This window comes from Phyllostomus hastatus, unplaced genomic scaffold (genome assembly GCF_019186645.2).
Source record: "Phyllostomus hastatus isolate PE091 unplaced genomic scaffold, TTU_PhHast_1.1 phas_contig_1116, whole genome shotgun sequence".
Classification (NCBI taxonomy): Eukaryota; Metazoa; Chordata; class Mammalia; order Chiroptera; family Phyllostomidae; genus Phyllostomus; species Phyllostomus hastatus.
This window is the reverse complement of record NW_025333525.1, coordinates 73,760-94,479: the sequence shown is the minus strand read 5'-3', so window position 1 is coordinate 94,479 and position 20,720 is coordinate 73,760. Positions and strand designations below refer to the sequence as shown.

Here is a 20,720-nt window from a genome sequence, read left to right as displayed (position 1 = left end):
TTCATAAAAACATTACTTCTGTAAACATGTGAGGGGTTTTTACTAGCATTCTGAAAGAATTAATAATTTTCAAACTGTTTTATTCCTTGTGTAGTAAGTATTGAGAGCTACGAGCCACATTAACAAAATCATTTTGGGGGTTCTCCCTATTTTCTGGGAGTGTATAGATGTTCTGATACAAAACATTTTGAGAGTCGCTCAGTAAAACAGCCCGTGGGTGGGGACGGCGGGACAGAGAGGTCTCCCTGCTGTGGAGAGGGTCTGGGCGGAGTCTGGTACCCAATCCTGAATATTCATGACACTTCCCCAGTTCCCACTCCCATTGGGTGAGAGCAGTCTCTACATCAGCCAATCAGAGTCTAAAGTAGTTGGTGGTTTCAAGTCTGCACTGGCCAAACTCATTGTACTCTGTCTGTCTTGGTCCTTTATGAGGTCGGGAACTCTGCTCCTGCTGGTGTGCGGGGGGCCTGGCTGTGACCGAGACCTGGGCTGGTGAGTTCGGGGTCCGCAGGGAACGGCCTCTGCAGGGCAGGAGTGAGTGGGTACGCAGGACCGGGAGCCGCGCGTCTCCAGCACCCGCGGCCCTGAACCCAGACCCCTGACTCTGGTGTCGTCCCTCCCCATCCCCCCTGCAACCACCGCCCTTTTTTCCGTTTCCAGGGCCCCCGGCCTTTATAGGAAGCGCGCCCTCCCCGCCCCCAGCGCCCCACAGCCTGAGAATCGTCACCAGCTCCTTGTCTGAACCGGGCACCTGGAAGTCCTGGTACGTCGCCGTGGGCTACGTGGACGACACCGAGGTCGCGCGGTTCGACAGCGACGCTGTGAGTCCGGGGCTGAAGCTGGAGGTAGAGATATTAGATGACCCGCAGAGGGGCCGCCTCACGCGGAAAATCCAGCAACCAGCAACACGAACACGTGAGCAGAGCGAACCTAAACAAGCTGCGCGCCCACAACAACCACAGCGACCACGCTGAGCATCCGTGGCCGGGTGCGCTCACCACACCCATCCCCACGGACTCGGCGGGGTCGCGCCCCAACTCTCCGTGTCCGAGCGTACCCCTGAGACTTCGGGACCCGCCGGGCCCCCATCATGAGAGGACCCGCGAGGACGTGCCCGGTTTCATTTTCCTGTTAGGTTCAGTCACCGCGGGTGGGGTCCGGACAGGTTGGGTGGGGACACACCTGTTCTCCGGGCGGGGTTAAGTAAGTGGGGGCCAACCTCGTGCGGGGTCAGGTTCTCACACCCTCCAGGAAATTACCGGCTGCGTCCTTGGATCAGATGGGAACTTCCTCCGAGGGTTCAGTCGGTTCGCCTACGACGGCACTGACTACGTCCCCCTGAAGGAGGACCTGAGCTCCTGGACCACCGGGGACGCAATGGACCCAAAGACCCGAACTAGCCCCAGGCACAGATTAGTGCACCTCCCTGCTGCATAGTGACAGAGGATCACCCTGGAGCACACGTGCCGTGTACTGTCTCCCACTGCTCCTGCAGAAGGGGAAGGAGACGCTGCTTCGAGCAGGTACCAGAGCCCGGGCCTCCCCGAGGAGAGGATCTGTGGGCTGGAGCGGCTTCTTACAAGGAGAGGAGGAAAATGGGGCACTGTCAGAATGTCCCTCCTGCTCCGGAGAGGGAAGAGTCCCCCAGGTTTCCTTACTCTGTGACTCACCCATGGCACCACCTTTCTTTAAAGGACAATAAAGAACCCAGACTCTCCCTGAAACACCCCACAGCGGTTCCCTCACACCCTGCAGCACCTGGAGCACCAGGACACTCTCCCTGGTTCTCAGGCTGAGACCCTCTCTGGAGGCCTGACTCCTGCTTTTCTGAGTCATTCAGCCTCCACCTGAGTCTGTGTCTCCCCTTAGACACCTGGACACTCTTACCCCAGGTTCTCACTCTGATTCTGGAAATTTCCAGGAAATCGGAGATAATCCCATGTGCCTCTGTCCAAGCTGTTGTCTGGGTGTTGCTCTCCCTTCCCCCACCCCCGCTGCCCTGTCCACTCTCAGGGTGGTCACATGAGCACTGCTGGAGTGTTCCATGACCATGCAAAGTTCCTGAATTTTCTCACCCTCCCCTCAGACCTTCCAAAGATACACATGACCCACCACCACCCCATCTCTGATCACAAGCTCACCCTGAGGTGCTGGGCTCTGGGTTTCTACCCTGCGGACATCACCCTGACCTGGCAGCATGAAGGGTAGGACCTGACCCAGGACATGGAGCTTGTGGAGACCAGGCCTGCAGGGTATGGGACCTTCTAGAAGTGGGCAGCTCTGACTGTGCTCCCTTGGAGAGGAGCAGAGATACACGTGCCGTGTGCAGCACCAGGGGCTGCCTGAGCCCCTGATCCTGAGATGGGGTGAGGAGGGGGCATGGGCACAGAGCATCTCCTCAGACCACCATCACCATCATTGTGGGCATTGCTGCCCTGGGTCTCCTTGGAGCTGTGGCCCCTGGAGCTGTGCTATGGAGGAGGAAGTGCTCGGGTGGGCAAGGGATGGGGCTGAGTTTCCTGTCCCCCTGGGAGTCAAGCCCTGGTGGAAGTGTGCTCTGTCTCCTTAATGGGCATGGTGTCCCCACACGGGTGCTTGTCCATCTGGGGCCTATTTCCTAACACTGACTCTTTACTGAGGCCCGTAGGAAAGTGAGGGACACATTTATCACCTGATGATTCTAGTGATGGGGACTGATTCCCAGCTGTCGAGTCCAGAGGTGAAGGCCCCTGCTGATAACAGACATCCAGAATGGTGGTTGGCTCAGTCCTGGCACATGTACTGTTCCTATATTTCCTGATCCTACCCTAGGTGTTCAGTCACAGTTCTGGAACCTTCCCTGTGCTTCAGGAATGTGGGGCTTTTTTAGGGTCACGGGACCCTGCCTTCCCCTGACTTCTTACAGAACATTTTCTTCCCACAGCCAGAGGCAGGAAGAGCTACATTCAGGCTGCCTGTAAGTCTGGGTGTTGGGGAGGTGATGCCTGGGACCCTTGGGAGAGTGTGGGCTGGAGTCTGTGAGGGGGATTCCCCCACCCTGTAACCCTGCTATTGGGTCTTTGAGAGCACTCAGCTCTGGGGTGTCTCTCACAGCTCCTGCTTCTGAGGCCCAGTGGGCAGGATGTGGGGGGCATTGGGACTGAAGGGCATAACTGGGTTTTGGCGATTCTGAGTGGAACATTGTGAGCATGTGGTGGCTGTGGGAGAAGGTGACACTTCTGAGACTGACCTGAATTTGTTCATGACTTTCTTTCCCAGTGTGACAGCTGCTTTCTATGGGAATTTGTGCTAAAACAGTCACTGAAGCCTCCCCTTCGGACTTTAAGGATCCCTGACTGCCCGAAAACCCTTCAGGAACTACTATAAAGAACACATGGACAAAACCAAGGGGGAGGGTGGAAGCAAGGGAGGGAGGTGGGCTTGCATGTGGTGGGGAGAAAATGCAGACAACTGTAATTAAACAACAATAAAATAATTAATAATAATAATAATAAAAAGAATCCCTGACTGCTGTTTCTGCCGCTGGCATCAGAACCTGTGCTTTATCAGTGTCAGTGAGGAGGTAGTCACCAGGCCACCCTCCCCAAAGGGACTTGCATCCTATCCCCTGGGGACTGTCCTGTCCTAGCAGAGTTGGGGTGAGGCCATTGCCACCATGGTTTTTCCTTGGCTGGGTCATCTGTGCAGCTTCTCAGTGCTTGTCTCTTCAGGAGAACCTTGTCCCTCCAGGACCTGGGATCCCAGGAACATGAGCATTACCTGGGCCTTGTTGTGGCTGCAAGACTGTGCTCAGTGAGGGCTCCCCTTGGCTGCATAAGCCTGGGCTCAGGCCTAGGTCTGGCTTGCAGCCTGTATCTTTTGGTTATTTGTTGTTTCTTTGTTTTTGTAGTTATTGTACCTATTCTGGCTTTTTAAAATAAATTATTAGGATGTATTTATTATTGGAGTGTACTTTATTAAATGTATTGGGGCACATTGGTTAAGAGGTTCGTGTAGGTTTCAGGTATACACTTTTATGATACAGGATCTGTACATTGCACTGTGTGCCCACCACCCAGAGTCAAACCATCTTCCCTCACCAGGTATGAGGCCCCTCCTCCCCCAACCCTCTTCCCTCTGGGAACCACCACACTGCTGTCTGTGTCCTTGAGTTTCAGGTTTATGTCCCACATGTGAGTGAAATCATAGGATTCTTAATTGTTTGTCTGACTTATTGCACTTACCATGACATTCTCATGGTCCATCCATGTTGTCACAGATGGTAGTATTCCATGTTTTCTATGGGTGAGTAGTGTTTGTGTGTGACTTCTCATCTCATCCTCCTCTGGGTGTCCCCATCTGATAGCAACAGGAGTCATTTTGCCTGTCATTGTCCCCAAGTGGCCAGGGTGGCCTCCACACTCAGGAATCTGTGGTGTCGAGAAGGGAAGTTTCAGACTCATCCTGCTCTTACCTCCCTGGATGTGATTGTTCTCCCACCTTTTCCCAGCCTCCTCCAGGGAACCGGGTTCTGGAATCAGCAGAGAGCAGGGGGCCTGTAATGTCTCATCTCAGACATGTTCCTGCTGTGATTCTGCTCTGCTCGGCTGCCGTCTCCCCCAGCCCTTCGCTCTAGTGGAGGCCCCAGTGCAAACTCGGGGATACACAGAGCAGAAGCCCCTGCAGGTTTAGGGGGGCAGCACCTCGGGGACGTGCAGGGGCATCACTGGCAGCGTGTGTGCAGGTTGCGCTGTGGCTGCCACAGCACAGCTGGGGGCTGGGGCCATATCAATAAAGACACTGTCACTAGAACAGGGAGGTGTCCTACAGTGATGAGTCACTCAAGTAGTAGTTTTTGAGTATGGGGTAGATGACATCATTTTTACATCTGGAACACAGACATACCTTGGAGATGTTCTGGGTTGGGGTCCAGACCACCTCAATAAAGCAAATATCACAATAAAGTGAGTCATGCAAATTTTTTGGTTTCCCTGAGCATACATAGATAGTCTTATGCTGTGTAGTAGTTATTAAGTGTTCAATGGCATTGTGTGTTAAAAGTAATGTAAATGCCTTCATTAAAATCGACTTTGCTGTTAAAGAAATGCTGACTATCATCTGGACCTTTAGCAAGTTGTTCTTTTTGCTGGTGGAAAATATGAACTTCAGTTTAAAAAAAAACCACAGTCCTGGTTGGGTGGCTCAGTTAGTTGGAGAGTAGCTCTGTACATGAAAACTTTAGGGGTTCAATTCCTGTTCAGGGCACATACCTGGGTTACGGGTTCAATTTTCATTGGATCACATACAGGAGGCAACCAATTAATTTTTCCTTCATATTGATCTTTCTCTGCCTCTCCCTTTCTCTCTAAAATCAGTAAAAACATGTACTCGGAAAAGAATTTTTAAAAAATACCACAAAATCTGAATCGCTATAAAATGCAGTAGGTCTGTGCATTGGGGAACTAAGCACAGGCCGAATGGCTAGCCTCACAGAGCCCATGTTGTGTGGCAGAGGGACAAACCGTGCACTGTGACCATAGTCAGTGAGGAAAGAGTTCCCGTGAGCGGGTGGGAGGTGCTGTGGAGAAGGGGATGCACTGGGGTGTGTTGGGAGAGGCAGGAGGTCTGTTAGAATTCAGGTGGTCAGCATGGGGCCTCATGGGAAGGTGACCTTGGAGGAGGGATGAGAAGGACAGGAGCAATTGCCCAGCAGCATGTCTGGGCAGGCTCCTTCCAGGCAAGGAGCCTCCCATGCAGGCGCCCTGGGGAGGGAGCCTGTCTGTGTGGTTTGGAACAGCCAGGAGGCCAGTGTGGCTGCAGCACAGTCTCTGAGAGAGGCTAAATTCTGGGCACATCATGTAGGCCTGGGGGACACTGGAAGAGTTTTGACGTTGAGTGAGTCAGTTTTGAGCAAAGAGAGATATAGTGTGACTTTCTTTTGATTTTTTTTTAGTACAGAAAGATTTATTTTAAAATTAGTACTATGTAAATATATCAAAAATAATTTAGATTAAAATCTCCAAGGGATATTGTTTCCAGTATGTGTTATTCTATCTGCACCTTCACCCCATTTGTTAAGCTGTTCTAGTCACTTTAAGTTCACAAACTTACCATGAAGTGTGGAGCCAACCCAGGAGGGACAGACTGTGTGCCACGTGACAAGGGGGCTGCTGAACAGACCCGAGGTGTGAGCAGGGACAGCTGTAGGACTAGAACCCACAGGGAGACCATCCCCGGGTCACTCGGGATGACCAGTGAGGTTCCCTTAGGTCTCTGAGTGTGTAAGGCTGCCACACAGGCCTCCCCTGAGCTTCTCAGGTTACTATGTGGCCCCTTTCCTTCCACATGCCCCACTTTTGGTCACAAACCAACCAAAGCATGCATTGTTGACCAAGCCTTTGCGTGGGCAGAAGGCCCCATGGGCCTGGGAAGTCTCACTCTTTGGCCATCTCAGAGTCAGGTCTGTCTGGCAGAACAGGGTGGACCCCTGGGAATGGACCCAGACCCTAACCTCACATGGCATTGAAGATCCAACTGTTATTATTCAGAGAAGGTGGGGGAACAGGAGACAGTCAGAGCCTTCACGTCCTTGTTTGCGAATGTTCTGGATCTTTTCCAGTTTTTCAGCTGCGGTGACCTGAGTCTTTTTGTTCCTTGTCATAAGCTGTGTTTTTCTGCCTCTAGCGTAACATTTACACATCAGGGACTGCAGTAACTGTACCAAACCCGCAACACTGATTAGGAACAGAAAACGTCTAATACTAGACCAGGAAGCGTCTGAGAGGAACTGGTGTCCCAGCCACCAAAACCCTTTGCATGTATCATCAGAAGTTTTATTAACTTAATAATATGTCTTCCTCCCTGGTCCACTGTCCTTTCTACCTTGTGTGTTATGTTTGGTCAGATGAACTATGACATTCTACTATTTCATCATCCAGAAGCTCTAATTTTTCTTATGGCCATTTAGTTACCATAGACATGACCTCATGTAAGGATTAAGTTTAATTTCCCAGTACATTGGATTTTTTAAGTGTCTGTTATTGATAACACTATTACTGTTTTCCCTGTTTTCCCCCTTTATGCCCACTCTGACCTGCACCCCTCAACCCTCCAGCATTCGTTCCCCCTTAGTTCATGTCCATGGGTTGTACATACAAGTTCTTTGAATTCTTGGGTCAGCAAAATTAATTATTTTTGTCTCCATGGTGGCAGCTCTAGAATGCCCTGGAATTTTGGATAATTCTCTATTGTTTTTGGTTCCTGTGCAGAAGCTAATCATCCTATTAGATTCTGAACAGAATAATTCTATTCTGGCACTTTCTTTACTCTGGTATGATGAGTCCAAGGTTCATTCCTGCCAATATCATTAAGGTGGGCTGGTGAGGAGTGTGGCCCAAAGTTCAGTCCACTTTTTTAATAAACTCTCTGGTGATCCTGTCATCCAAGGTCTCAGTAGCACCTTATCTCCAGACTCAGAGGAATGTAGGGAACCTGTGGGGCAGAGGTCCCTAATACAAGCAAGCTCATTAGTTACAGCTAAGTTCTGACTTAAATATTGTATTTATTTCTTTACTTTCACTTCTTGATCAATATTCATATCTCCCACCCCAGTCATAGCCTGAAATGGTCTCCCATAAACACTCTTATAAAGACTCAGCCAAATCCCCTTTCGAAGAGCCACCATTATCCTGAGCAGGGCAATAGGCAAAGCTTGATCCCAGTGGACATGAGTTTCTTCACACAGCGTGGCCACATTTTTCTTCAAGGTGTGATTCTCCTTTTCTACCTTCCCAGAAGCCTGAGCTCTCCATGCCGTGTGAAGTCTCCACTTGATTCCTAAAAATTTACTAACCTCCTATGTAATTTCTGAAATGAATGCAGGTCTATTATCATTCTGGATGCTGCCATGGAGGCCAAAGCAAGGGATTATTTCCTTCACTAAGGCTTTTACCACCTTTGAGGATTTCTCTGTTCTAGTAGGATAGACTCCTACCCATCCTGAAAAGGTGTCAACAATGAACAGCAAGTATTTCCACCCTTGGACCCTTGGCATCTGGGTAAAGACTATTTGCCAATCCTCAAATGGTCTCCGTCCTTGGTGTTGTTTTCTCTCCTTCTTTCCTTCCTTCTTTGTTTCTTTCTCTTCCTTCCTTCCTTCTTTCCTTTTTCCTTTCTTTTTAAATATTTTATTTATTTATTTTTAGAGAGAGGGGAAGGGAAGGAGAAAGAGGGAGGAAAAAATCAATGTGTGGTTGCCTCTCATGTGTCTCCAAATGGGGACCTGGCCTGCAATCCAGGCATGTGTGGTGACTGGGAATCAAACAAACAACCCTTTGGTTCAGAGGCTGACACTCAATCCATTGGTCCATACCAGCCACAGCTGTTAGCCCAAATCCTTATCTTGCTCCAGACTCCATTTGTTCATCTTGTAAAATAGATATGTGACAGGAGGCAGTTCATTCAGGTTGATGCAGTTACCCAAAGTTATTTATGGGTTCTTTTTATAAGCACTAGGGACAGACCCTCTCATAAAATAGATGGTGACCAGAGAAAGGCAATTATCCAAAGTTGTTTTATGGGCTTCTTCTTTGGGCATTGTACACCCCCCTCCCATCTTCCAAGCCTTGGGATGAATATATAGTTTCAAAGGCTTTCTTTCCCAGATAGTGGAAACGATGCATAGAAGTTCAAGGGCACCCTCCTCCCACATTAACATGGTGTTTCCTGTGATGCTGGAACACCCAGCAATATTATCAGACCAGACTCAGGATGCTGAGTTAGTGTGTAAGACATGTCTCCCTCCTCCTCCCTGCCTTGGTTCACTATTCATTTTACTTAACATTTGGGTCTTGCTTAGAGAATTTTTCATTCCACAATTGTAAAAACTTCATATACATATTTTTCATCTAGGGGAGAAGGATCCAAGGGTGACGGGAAACAGACTTGTTTGAGTTTTTGGGAAAATATAGGGAAGGCAAATAGGTAAGAAATTCTAAGTTGAATCTCTAGAGTTTACATCTTCTGGTTTATAGTTTTATCAGTATATATGGCCCCCAAAGGTGTTTGGTGTATGTCGTTTTCAATAAATATTTTCTCTTGAAGTAAGGCCTCGTGTGCCTGCCTATGTTCACCAGGTTCACAAAAACAACACCAAGGGTCCCAAAGTGATGTGCACAAGGACCAACTCCAGTGACGAGTATTTTGACCATTTACAACCTTTAGGCATTACATCATATTTTGATTAATGTCTGCACACTCTATTTGCTGACTGCATAGTAAGTAATCTTTCTTGGACAAGCTCTATCCTTAGGATGTATCTAGGATCCTCACAGACAAATGAAGACCCGTGACATGCATGTAATGACAATTCTGATGCATATCAATCTGTGAGTCACATGGTGTCTTTGGGGGCAGAGACTGAAAACTAGTATCATTCTAGATAGGCACTGTCTGATATGGCAGCTACAAGATACTTCGTGACTCTTAAATTAAAAGTAAGTAAAATTAAAAGTTCAACTGCTCCACACACAGGTCGCACTTCAAGTGCTCAACAGCCACCTGCACTGTGGCTGCCATGTTGGACATGCAGACACAGAACAATCCCTTGGTCCAGAATATTCTATTGGACAAAACTGCTCTTCATGTTGTCTGGGCCTCAAGTCACAGCACTAGACCCATGAAAAATGAAGGGGACAATATCATCTCTCTGACAGGGGACACCAGATTTCTGTCTGGGACATGAATATATATAAAACTGGTATATAACAAACCATACTATGTTTCTGTGGGTTTGGTGCCTTCAGACAAAAACTGTTTCCAGTTCCAAACAGGAAACACCTGTTCCCCCACCTCCCTCCCAGACTGAGGACATTCTCTGAAATCTCATTTCCAGGGGGTGAGTTTTCTTCTAGAAGAGCCCAGGAGCAATGCTCTCAGCAGAGTGTGGGGAGGCAGGGAGCCCCCCCTCATGGAGAGGGCTTCTAGGAAGTAAGGAGTGTGCAAAGGCAAGGCCAGTGGAGAGACTCCCCCTGGTTTATGCAGAACAACCATTCTCAAAGTGTGGCCTATGGAAACATTGAAGTTTCTAAGTGCCTTTCACGGGACCTATGAGGTCAAAACTACTTTCAAAGGATTTAAGGACATCCTTTGCCTTTTCATTGTGCCCATATTTGCACTGAAGTAAACTTAGCAGGAATGGAGGCTGGGACACCCAACTGCAACAGAAGACATTCTTCACCACCACCCCCTCACAGACTAGAAAACAAAACCAGTGTTACTTTAGAATGACACAGTCAACACATTGAAAATTATTATTGTTACTAAATTGTCATTCTTAAATTGTCATTTTAAAAATATCTTGGTTTCCGATCAAGGTGGCTGTGTAGGTAAATGTGGTATTCTCATTACCCCACAACCACATCAAGTCACAACTACAGCCCTGGATGGTGTGGCTCAGTGAATTGAGTGCCGCACCTCAAAGCAAAGGGTCTCCAGTTCAGTTCCTAGTCGGGTCACATGCCTGGGTTGCTGACCAGGTCCCCAGTGGGAGGGAGGGTGAGAGACAACCACACACTGAATATTCTCTCCCTTTCTTCCTTCCTGCCTTCCCCTGTCTCTGTGAAAAGAAATAAACAAACAATCTTTTAAAAACATCACAACTGCACTATAGATAACCATCATTCAGAACCACCTGAAATCTAGCTGAACAGAAGTCCTACAATTAGGGAACTAAGAAGCCACATCGAGACCGAGTTGGCCCACTTCCATGTGTGGTAGATAAAAATCAGGAGAGATACCTCCAATGCATAGGTTTCCCCTGAAGAGGGAGGGATCCCAGGGGGAAGCACCCCCAGCCCAGAGTTCCAGTACCATGAAGACAGTTTTCCATAACTTCTTGGAAAATCAGCAGGGATCATGGCTGAGTGAGATGGGGGCTTCTAGAGTTCCCAGCAGTTCCTCTTAAAGGCCTGTACATGGACTTACTCACACTCACTACCTCTGAGCTCCAGCACCAGGTCAGCAACTCAAAGGCACCAAGGACATATGAGATGAACTGAATTATCTGGCATCAGATCAAGGGTTGGGCGGGCAGCTTTCTCCCAGACAGAAGTGCTGGCAGAGGCCACTGTCCCTTTTCTGAGCCCTCACCCCTCAGAGCTGGCAGGTGGGAGCCATGTCTGAGTCTCCATTGCCCTGGTTCACACTGTCCACCCCATCATAGTTATTCCCTGAGGCCCCACACCCACTCAACTTGCAGGCCCACCCAGGCCCTTTCCATGACTTTGCAATATAGCTGATCTTGGTTCAAGCTGCAGACTTTCCTAAACGGACTGAAACAAGCAGCATTTAGCCTCAGCACACTCCATTTCTACAGCTAAATGGCCCCAGGCCCAGCACTAGTAGCAGTTGGCGTTGATTTTAGCTTTGCCTCTCCCAGGTACCTCCAAGCCCAGGACAAGTAGCAGTCCTCTGCCGATTGCTTTCTAGCTCATGGTGGGCAGGGCACAGGTTGGGGCTGAAGTTGGCCTATACCTCCCAAGAGGTCCCTGAGCTAGCACACCTGGTATACAGCCTCATACAACAAAGCACCACCTAAAAAACTCCACAGTAATACACTCAAAGGGCAGACTCAGGAGGCACCAGAGCCTCCACAGTGGTCACAACCACTCCTCCCATATAATCAGCTGGGGGTAAATCTCTCCCATTGCCAAAAACAATCATGTCTCAACTACAAAAGTAGGGTGCTCACTGCCCACAAGTGGGGCACACCTGGAGTCCCCAGGTTGGGTGACCACTTGGTTGAGTGCCCTAATGCAGTAGGTATCATGTAGGAGGCTGCACCACAGGGCCCTACATGACACCTACTGCATTAGGACACTCAGGCAAGACCAGGAGACACAGCAGCTTTACTTAATACATATAAACAAACACAGGAGGCTGGCAAAATGAGGAGAGAGAAACATGTCCTAAATTAAAGAACAGAACAAAATTCCAGAAAAAAAAAGTCAACAAAATGGAGACAAGAATGCTACTAGATGCAGAGCTCAGAACACTGGTTATAAAGATGCTCAGTGAACTTAAGGGCAGAGTGTATGAACTTGGTATGAACTTCAACAAAGAGATAGAGAACATAAAATGGAGATAGAAAACATTAAAAATGAAAAATACCATAACCGAAATAAAGAATACATTACAAAGAATCAAAAGTGGTGTAGATGAAGTACAGGATGAAATCAGAGATTGGGAATATAAAGATGCAGAAAACAAGCAATCAGAGAAGAAAGAAAGAAAGAAAGAAAGAAAGAAAGAAAGAAAGAAAGAAAGAAAGAAAGAAAGAAGGAAGGAAGGAAGGAAGGAAGGAAGGAAGGAAGGAAGGAAGGAAGGAGGAAAGAAAGAAAGAAAGGAAGGAAGGAAGAAAGGAAGGAAGGAAGGAAGAAAGGGAGAGAGAGGGAGGGAGGGGAAAAAATCCCCCAAAATGAGGATAGTATAAATAAGCAGCCTCAGGGAAACTTCATGTTCATCAACATTCATATCATGAGGGCACCCAAAATAGAAGAGAGAGAGAGAGCAAGGAATTGAAACCCTATATTTTAAAAAATGACAGGAAAATTCCATAACCTGGTGAAGGAAGTAGACATACAAGTCCAGAAAGTGCAGAGTCCCAAACATGATGAACCAAAAGAGGCACGCTCCAAGATATGTCGTAATTAAAATGCCACAGGTGAAAGAGAAAGAGAAAATTTTAGAACACTGAACAGAAAACAGTTAGTTACCTACAAGGGAACTCCCATAAGAATGTCAACTGATCTCAACAGAAACTTTTCAGGTCAGGAGAGATTGACAAGAAATATTTAATGTGATGAAAAACAAGGAGCTATCATTTTTAGTGGAAGGACAAATAAAGAGCTTCCCAGACAAGAAAAAGGTAAAGGAGTTTATCACCACAAAGTCAGTATTACAAGAAGTGTGCATGGGTCTTCTTTAAGAAGAAAATAAAAATATGCCAAATAAAATGACAGTAAATACATATCAAACAAGAATTACTTTAAATGAAAATGAGTTAATTGCTTGATATAAGAAAAAAAAAGACCTTTCTATATGCTGTCTACAAGAGACTCAATTCAGACTGACAGACACACACAGACTGGAAGTTAAGGAGTGTAAAAAGATATTTTATAAAAGTGGAAACAAACAAATAAAGAAAGCTGAGGTAGCAATACTTATACCAAACAGCATACACTTGGAAACAAAGGTTATATAGATTTTATCTGGTTCCAGCCAAGATGGAGGCATAGGTAGAGACCTTTCATTTCCTTGCACAACCAAAAGGAGGATAACAACCAATCTGAAATCAATAAACAACCAGAAACACTGGAAAATCAAACTGCATGGAACTCCAACAACAAAGGAATTAAAGAACAAATCAACCAGAACAACTAGACCAGTAAAGTGGCAGACTGGGCTGGTGGACTCAGAAAAACCATGGTGATGGGGCATACCAGGCTATTGGGGCTGGGTGTGGAGCTGTGAGGGAGGGGCTGACTTAAGGGGGCTCAGAGGTGGCTGTGGGCTGCAGCTCGGTTTGGCTGTTGGAGAAGCTCCCAGTCTCACTGGAGAGTCCATTGAAAAGTGCACTAGAGAAGAGCAGGGAAGAGGCACTGCTCCCTCTCTGTCCCCATCCCCCACAGGCAGCCCCACAGGCAGCAAGGAGGGTTGTCCTGCCCTGGTAAATACCTAAGGCCCCACCCCCTTACAGCTGCACTAAGACAACGAAATACGGCCCAAATGAAAGAACAGAGCAAAACCTCAGAAAGAAAGCTAAGTGAGGAGGAGATCGCCAGCCTATCTGATGGAGAATTTAAAGCCCTGATAATTAAAATGCTCACAGATCTGATTGAGCTTGGTTGAAAAATGAAAAAACGAATGAAGGATACCCAAAGTGAAATAAAGCAGAATGTTCAGGGAACCAACAGTGACAGGAAGGAAACCAGGACTCAAAGCAATGATTTGGAACAAAAGGAAAAAATAAACATCCATCCAGAAAAAAAATGAAGAAACAAGAATTCAAAAAAGTGAAGACACTCTTACAAACCTCTAGGACAACCTGAAAACATTCCAATATCGAAATTATAGGGGTGCCAGAAGGAGAAGAGGAAGAGCAAGAAGTTAAAAACTTATTTAAACAAATAATGAAGGAAAACTTCCCCAATCTGGTGAAGGAAATAGACTTCCAGGAAGTCTAGAAAGATCAGACAGTCCCAAAGAAGTTGGACCCAAGGAAGAACACACCAAGACATTTCATCATTAAGTTACCCAAGATTAAAGATAAAGAGAGAATCCTAAAAGAAGCAAGAGGAAGGGAGAGATTTACCTACAAAGGAGTTCCCATAAGGCTATCAATTGATTTCTCAAAAGAAACCTTGCAGGCAAGAAGGGGCTGGAAAGAAGTATTCCAAGTTATGAAAGGCCAGGACTTGCATCCAAGATTACTCTATCTAGCAAAGCTTTCATTTATAATTCAAGGGCAGATAAAGTGCTTCCCAGATAAGGTCAAGTTAAAGAAATTCATCATCACCCAGCCCTTATTATATGAAATGTTAAGGGCCTTATCTAAGGAAAAGAAGATAAAAAATATGAACAGTAAAATATCAACAAACTCACAACTATCAACAAATGAACCTAAAAGAAAAGAAAAACAATGAAAACAAAAACTAAGCAAACAACCAGAATAGGAACAGAATCAGAGAACTGGACATCACACAGAGGGAGTTCAATGGGTAGGGGGAAGGGAGGAATGGGGGGAAAGTACAGGGAAGAAGAAGCATGGTTGGTAGGCACAAGGTAGACAAGGGGAGATAAATGGTTGGGAAGCAGAGGACTCAAAGAACTTGTATATACAACCCATGGACGTGAACTAAGGTGGGGGAATGCTGGAAGGTTTGGGGGTCAGGGCAGAGGGGGATAGAGGGGGGAAAATTTGGGAAAATTGTAATAGCATAATCAATAAAAAATATTTTAAAACCTAAAAAAAAGAAAACAAAGGCTATATGACAAGACACAAACAAGGACCCATTGCTTCCACTTCTGAGATTTATCTGAAGAAACCCAAATCACAAGATCAAAAACACACACACACCCATATGTTCACTGCAGCCTTATTTACAAAGGCAAAGATGAAAGCTACAGAGGGTCCATCCATAGATGAGTGGGTAAAATAGAAGTGGTGCATGTATACAACAGAATATGGCTCAGCCATAAAAATGCATGAAATCTCTCCATTGGCAACAACAAGATAGAGGGTATGGTGCTGAGTGAAACACGTCAGACAGAGAAAGACAAATGCCAGATGATTGCACTTCTATGTGGAATATGAAAGTTAAGTAAGTAATTGAGCAGAACAGGAAGAGACCCATAAATACAGAGAACAGACTGATGGTTGTCAGAATGGAGGGGGTTTGGTGGGGTGGGTGAAAAGTTTAAGGGACTAAGGAGCACACCTTGGTGGTTACCAAATAGGCATGGGGAAGTAAAGTGCAGCACAGGGAATATAGTCAGTAATATTTTAATAACTACATATGGTGTTGGAGGTATACTGGACTTATCAGGGTGATCATTTTGTAAGTGTATAAATGTCTAGTCATACAATTGTACACCTGAAACTAATATAATATTGTATAACTGTAATTGAAAAATAAAAATCTGTACAAAGAAGATAAATATATTTTGAATTCATGATACAAATGGATTAATTTCTTAACTCTCCTTAATGAGAATAGAAAATAAAAAAATAAAATATCTTTTATGACAATGTGGAAAGTGCACAAACACACTTCTGCTACATTCATTCCCAAGTGCCATGAGCCCAGGAAAGTGACCTGTGAGGGCTGAGTCAGCCTCTTCTTCACAGAACAGGAAGTTGACTTGAGAGAATGAGAGACACAGAACCTGTGATGACTGAGGTGTGGTGAACTGGCGAACACTCTCTCAAATGAATGTGAGCTTCTCCCTCAAGGAGAGTCAACAGGCAGTTGACACCTGACAGCACTTGTTGTCTGGATGGAATGGAAGCTCTCAGGGGAAAATCAGGATTCTGGCAAATAAGTGTCTCCCCATGGCAGCCAGACAGCTTTCCAAAGCTGACAACCGTTTCCAGTGAGGTCTGCGGTAACGTTAACAAATGTGATTTTTGATGATGTGTCATTAAATGCACCAACACTGGGAGATCTCTATCACTTAGTGAAACAATGCATTACTTTCAAATAATCCTGCATCAGTACAAGAGCCACTGAAGCAAGGAAAAAGTAGGAAATACTCAATGGATTTGTTTCAGGTTCCACTTTGTAAAGAGCTTTTGAGTAACTACCACTTGTGTGGCTTTAGTGAATGATTGAAGATGAATATCCACACTTATCTGAAAAGGTTATTAAAAATGCTCCTCCTACACATTTGTGTGAGGCTGTAGATTTCTTCATATACTGCAACCAAATAACAGGCTAAATGCAGAAGCAAATATGAAAATCGAGCGGACTTCTGCGATACAGACAAGAACTGAGACTTGCAAAAAACGTAAAATGTACGCTATAGACTCTTCCCACTACCTTGTGTATTTAGGAAATAGTTATTTCTTCATAAAAAATATTTCTGTTAACATTATAAGTTATTAATATTATTCTAAATGAATTAATTTTTAAACTCTTTTATTCTTTGCATGGTAAATATTGATAGCTATACCTCACACAAACAAAATTACTTGGGGGTCGTCGCTATTTTGTGAGACTGTATAGGTGTTCTGAATACAAAATGTTGGAGAGTCTCTGAATAAAACAGCCCGTGGGCAGGGACTCAGGGAGACAGCGCGACAGAGTTCTCCGTGTAGGAAGAGGGCTTGGGGCAGAGTCCTGGGTTCCCAAGCCTGGCTCCCAGGGTCTCAGCCCAAGGACTGAGTCTGGGGCAAGAACTCTCTCAGTATTGGGAGATATTCTCCCCCCAACCCCGCCGCCCCCTCCACGCAGTTTCCCCTGTGCAACTCCCGGGACCTCCTGCCTGGATACTCATGACTCTTTCCCACTTCTCACTCCCATTGGGTATCCCTACTCCAGACCAACCAATCAGAGTCACTGTGGTTCTGGGTGTACGATCCTCCCGGGAGTAACCAAATTCCTTCCCTACGGGCGCTCAGCACCGGTCGTGAATTCTGGAACCCTTCGTTTGCTGCTCTCTGGGACCCTGGTCGCGTCCCTGACCCAGACCTGGGCCGGTGAGCTCGGGGTAAGGAGGGAACACTCTCTGCCAGACAGAAGCCAGGGGACCCGGAGGAGCGCTGGAGCAGGGAACCACGCTCCTGCACCACCCCAAGCCCAGACCCCTGGCCAGACTCTGGCCTCCGCCTGGCCCCTCCTTTCAATCACCGCCCCCTTTCTGTCTCCAGCGCCCCCTGCTCCTCCCGGGCCAACAGCTGACTCGGGACGTGCGTCATCGCCACCCATAGGCCCCAATAACCTGAGAATTTCCAGCACCTTCGTGTCTGGACAGGGCAGCAGGAAGGACCGGTACATCGCGATCGGATATGTGGATGACACAGAGGTCATACAGTTCGACAGTGGCGTGATAAACCCGGGGCTGGAGCCGCTGCTACTGTGGCTGGAGCAGCCGCTGGTGGAGCAGGAGGATCCACGTTTGTGGGAGGAGCAGACACTTGTTTGCAAGGGTAACGAACACACTTTCCAAGCGGCCCTGAACAACCTGCGTGCCTACTACAGCCAGAGCGAGGATGGTGAGCCACACGCGCCCGGGTCCAGACACAACACCTACTCCCACGGACGATCCTGGGTTCACCTGAGTCGCCAGGTCTGAGGGGCAGCAGGAGGCTGTGGGGCCCATCCGCCCCCAAACGAGAAGAGCCAGCTGGGATTTTGACCCCGTATCATTTGTATTCACTTGAGGTTTAATCACTGCAGGTCCCTTTGCTACTGTCCTCTGAGCTTGACTAAGTGGGAGAGACTAAGAGGAGAGGGCCCTACCTCCTGTATGGGGTCAGTGTCTCTCACCCACCAGGAAATGACTGGCTGCTTCGTGGGATCAGACTGGAGCTTCCTGCGTGGATACACTCAGCTCTCCTCTGACGGCACCGACTACATCGCCCTGAACTGGGACCTGGGCTCCTTGACTGTGACCAACACCTCGGCTGGGCACAATTTGATACCGAACTTCGATGTGGACTCCTAGAGGTTCAGCGTGGAGGACTTGTGCCTGCGCTGGTTACACGTCTTCCTGGAGAAGGGGAAGCAGACCCTGCTCCGAGCAGGTACCAGGGCGCCACCTCACCAAGAGGGGATCTGTGGGCTGGGGCGGCTTCCTACAAGGAGAGGAGGGGAATGAGATAGTGACAGAATGTCCCTCCTGCTCTGGAGAGGAAAGAGTCCCCCAGGTCTCCTTATTCTGTGACTCACACATGGGCCCAGGTTTCTCTAAAGGACAGCAAGGGACCCAGCCTGTCTCCAAAACACCCAAAAGGGGTTCCCTTACACCCTGCAGCACCTGGTGCACCAGAACACTCTCCCTGGTTCTCCCACTGAGACTTTCTCTGGAGGCCTCATTTGGGCTTTTCTGAGTCATCAGCATCCACCTGAGTCTATGTCTCCCCACCCCAACCCCCACCCAAAGAGACCCGGTCATTCCCACCCTAGGTTCTCACTCTGACTCTAGAACTTTCCAGAAATAGGAGAATATTCCAGATGCCTCTGTCTAAGCTGGTGTCTGGGTGTTGCTCTCCCTTCCCCCACCTCACTGTCCTGTCCACTCTCAGGGTGGTCACATAAACACTGCTGGAGTGTCTCATGACCACACAAAGTTCCTGATTTTTCTCACACTTCCCTCAGACCCTCCAAAGACACACATGACCCACCACCCCATCTCTGACCAGGGTGAGGTCACCCTGAGGTGCTGGGCCCTGGGCTTCTACCCTGTGGACATCACCCTGACCTGGCAGCCTGATGGGGAGGACCTGACCCAGGACATGGAGCTGGTGGAGACCAGGCCTGCAGGGGATGGGACCTTCCAGAAGTGGGCAGCTGTGGCCGTGCCCCCTGGACAGGAGCAGAGATACACGTGCCTTGTGCAGCACCAGGCACTGCCCCAGCCCCTGACCCTGAGATGGGGTGAGGAGGGGGTGTGGGCACAGAGCCTCTCCTCAGGGTGTCCCTGAGCAGGGTCAGGACTCAGGCCTGAGGTTGACCTCTCACCTTCCCTTCACAGACCTCCCTCCTCAGACCACCATCACTATCGTGGGAATCAGTGCTGCCCTGGGTCTCCTTGGAGCTGTGGTGGCTGGAGCTGTGCTGTGGAGGAGGAAGTGCTCAGGTGGGCAAGGGGTAGGGCTGAGTTTCCTGTCCCTCTGGGGGTCAACCTCAGATGGAAGTGTGCTATGCTTCCTTAATGGGCATCCTGTCCCCACTTAGGTGCTTGTCCATCTGGGCCCTATTCCCTAACAATGACTCTTCAGTGAGGCCCATGGGAAAGTGAAGGACGCATTAATCACCTGATGGTTCTAGCAATAGGGACTGATTCCCAGCTGTCACAGGTCAGAGGGGAAGGTCCCTGCTGAGGACAGTTGTCCAGAGTGGTGGTAGGTCCAAACCCCACACATGTTCTTTCCCTGTGTTTCCTGATCCTAACATGAGTGTTCAGTCGCAGTTCCAGACCCTTCCCTGTGCTTCAGGAGTGTGGGGCTCCTTTTGGGTCACGGGACCCAGCCTTCCCCCTGACTTCTCACAGAACATTTTCTTCCCACAGACAGAGGCAGGGAGACCTACACTCAAGCTGCCTGTAAGTCTGGGTGTTGGGGAGGTGATGTCTGGGACCCTTGGGAGAGTGTGGGCTGGAGTCTGTGAGGGGGGCTCCCTGACCCCATAACTCTGCTGTTGTGTCTTCCCCAGGCAGGGACAGTGCCCAGGGCTCTGATGTGTCTCCTACAGCTCCTAAGGGTGAGAACCTCAGGGCACAGAGTGGGGGCCATTAGGACCAAGGGACACAGGTGTGTTTTGGGGACTCTCAGAGTGGGACATTCTGAGCATGTGGTGGTTGTGGTGAATGTGACACTTCTTAGACTAACCTGAATTTTTCACAATAACTTTCTATGCAGGGTGACAGAGCTGCTTTCTCTGGGAGTTCATGCAAAAATAGTCACTGCAGCCTCTCCTGGGGACTTTAAGGATCCCCATCTGTTGTTTCTATACCCAGCATCAGAACCTTATTTAATCATTTCAACATCCCTGCATTATTTTAATATTAGTGATATACACATAAATAAATCAGAAGTGATGTAGATTAAAAGCTCAAAGGTGTATGGTTTCTGGTAGGTTTTATTCTATCTACACTTCACCATGTTTGTTAAGCTGTTCTAAGTCACTTGAAGTTCATATACTTACCATGAGGTGTGCAGGCAACCCAGGAGGGGCAGACTGTGTGCCATGGGACAAGGGCACCTCACGCCTCCCCAGTGATGTTCCCTGTGACAACCTGTGCTCCATGCACTATTCAGGGTTTCTTCCCATGCATCTGAATGTGATCTTCTGGACCCTTTGGCCATGGCTGGTTGAGTCCCCTGATTCTAACCATGTACCTCTTTGTTGCTTAGGAGTCACCCCAAGCTTCCAGGCACCCCTCTTATAGACCTCAGGATTCTCTGTGTGGAGTCAGAGAGCTGACCAATCAAAAGGTGAGAACACCTGGTTACAGCAGGA

General features: G+C 47.9%; 2 pseudogenes; both read left to right on the top strand.

Annotated features, from left to right (window-relative positions):
* Positions 1 to 660: 660 nt before the first annotated feature.
* LOC123817006 lies at positions 661 to 17,832 on the top strand (annotated as a pseudogene).
* On the top strand, positions 17,674 to 20,720 carry LOC123816988 (annotated as a pseudogene).